This window comes from Calidris pugnax, unplaced genomic scaffold, assembly GCF_001431845.1.
Source record: "Calidris pugnax isolate Ruff unplaced genomic scaffold, ASM143184v1 scaffold298, whole genome shotgun sequence".
NCBI lineage: Eukaryota > Metazoa > Chordata > Aves > Charadriiformes > Scolopacidae > Calidris > Calidris pugnax.
This window is the reverse complement of record NW_015091152.1, coordinates 1,008,390-1,010,493: the sequence shown is the minus strand read 5'-3', so window position 1 is coordinate 1,010,493 and position 2,104 is coordinate 1,008,390. Positions and strand designations below refer to the sequence as shown.

Genomic DNA, 2,104 nt, shown 5'->3' with positions numbered 1-2,104 from the left:
TGCCCTGGTTGGGCTCTGGCAACGCACCCCCCACACCCCCCCAATCCTCCCCCCCGAGGCCCGAGCTTGCCCCCAACCCCGGGGCTACTTGGGGGGGGGGTGGGGTGGGGTGTGTGTGTGCTGTCCCCCCCGTGACACCCCTGATCCCAGGTGGCTCCCCGGGGGAGGGTGATGGAGGGAGGGAAGGGGAGATGATCACCTCTTGCTGCCTCCTCAGCAGAGAAAGGCGAAGACATGGCTCTAGGGGAAAAGAAAAAAGAAAAAAAACAAGAAAAAAAAACCAAGGAAAAAAAAAAAAAGCCTCTGCAGGGATTTCGGATCTCGGCAAACAGGGGAAAGAAAACAAAGGCAGTCGGTTTTGTCCTGTTCTGTGTGCTTGGAAGATTAGATCAGCCAAGAGTCACAGGCAGAGATTTTCTAAGCGACTTCCTCGGGCAGGCACAGCAGGTACGGTGGAGATAAGAGCAGAACACTCTTCCCCCCCTGTACCCTCCTTGTCCCCAGCCCCTTCCACAGCCACCTTCTTCCCCCCCCGCACCCAGCCTCAATGTGCTGCTGGACCTTGTGGGTGCTCTCAGGTGCCGAAGGCCCAGATCCAGAGCCTGGATCTTTGGAGGGCTGGAGGTTCTTCAAACCAACCCATCTGGTCAGGTCTCCTCTGCGAGCAGAGCAACCCTTTCCAAATTTTGCTTCTGGAGTTGGGGGGGAAAGCACACCAGCATCAGGCTGTCTCAGCAAGACAGAGGTCAACACAACTAGGTTTAACTGGCTGAGAGAAGAGTCAACTGACTTGGGCTTGAAGATACTGAGCTTTTACCCTGGGCTGTACCTGCACACACACACACACACACACACACTCTCACTCTGGTTCCAGATCTGCAGTTTTGATGGGCCACCGAAACCCTCGCTGCAGTTGCCCTTGTGAACTCTTGTGCACTCTTGTGCACGCACCAGGGAGGGGAGAAAACCCTTACAGGGCACTCGAGCTGAGGCCACAGCAGTCTGCTTGTCCTCATCGGCCCCGAGGTACCACCAGCCCCTGGCCCTCTGCTCACACCACTCGCCCGAGTAATCACAGCATTGCCAGACCCCAGTTCAAAAAAAAAAAAAATGATGTGAGCAGACAAAAAAAAAAAAAAAAAAATAATGGAAAAAAAAAAAAAAAAAAAAAAAAAAAAAAAAGAATACAAATGAGATTGGTTTGAAAACCACAAGGTTGAAATAAAATATTAGCCATGTTATTTTTATTTGTTTGCCAGGGATTTTAGCACTCAGAAGTTGTTTTCCAACTCCTCTCAGCAACCACAAGTTCTAGCAATTCACTTACAGAAAATTAAAGCTGACATTCTCATGTCTGCAGGAGCTGAGACATTTTTTTTGAAGTTGCAAGTCCATGATAAAACTGCGTCAGCTGGCAAAGGGGGGACCTATTCATCTGCTTTAATTTGCAGGATTTCATCTTCGACTCTTCAGGCTTTCCTGTCTTCGACTTCCAGAGCCACCAGCGAGGAAGTGCCATTTCAAACTCTTCTTCAACTTTCTCTGTCAGGTATGGGACACTTGGCTGGTTTTGTTCATCTACACGACAGAGTGGTTGGAGGCTAAGAAAGCCATCTGCAGAACATGCCCAGGGGCTCCCTGAAGATGCCCAGGGCTGACCATGGACTGTCCCACCAGATGAGGTGTTCCCCGGTCCCTGCTCCCTGGGAGTCAGTGCTTGTCTCTTGGGTCCACAAAAAAAAAAGACAAACCCCTCGTTTGGTAGGATTACGACATTGTACCAGAGTAGAAACACATTCCAGGGAAAAAAAAATTAAAAAAAATAAAAAAAAAATAAAATGGGGTCTGATTGTTGGAAAAGGCTGTGTGGCCCACAGGTAAACAACCAGTAACACCAGTGCAGTGGGAGAGAGCACTGCACTGATTTACCCACAGCCTTTGGGAAAGAGGAGCCACGTTACCCTCGGACACAAGAACCTTCTTTTTTTGTTGGTGGGGGCGGTGGGGGTCTGGTTTTACCTCCCCTGGCCCCAGGACCTAAGGACTAACCCAGCACCCGCATCCTCTGGAGCATCCTCATCCCCTGGAGCATCCCCGGCCGCGG

At 50.7% G+C, this 2,104-nt stretch overlaps 1 protein-coding gene across 1 annotated transcript in view; it reads right to left on the bottom strand.

The window, feature by feature from the left end:
• The window catches only part of CDKN1B (cyclin-dependent kinase inhibitor 1B (p27, Kip1)), a 4,936-nt gene that overhangs the window by 2,144 nt on the left and 688 nt on the right, over positions 1-2,104 (bottom strand). Inside the window, exon 2 of the mRNA XM_014959245.1 lies at positions 1,910-1,915. The gene's annotated coding sequence lies outside the window, so the exon portion shown is untranslated. The remainder of the gene's footprint in view (positions 1-1,909; positions 1,916-2,104) is intronic.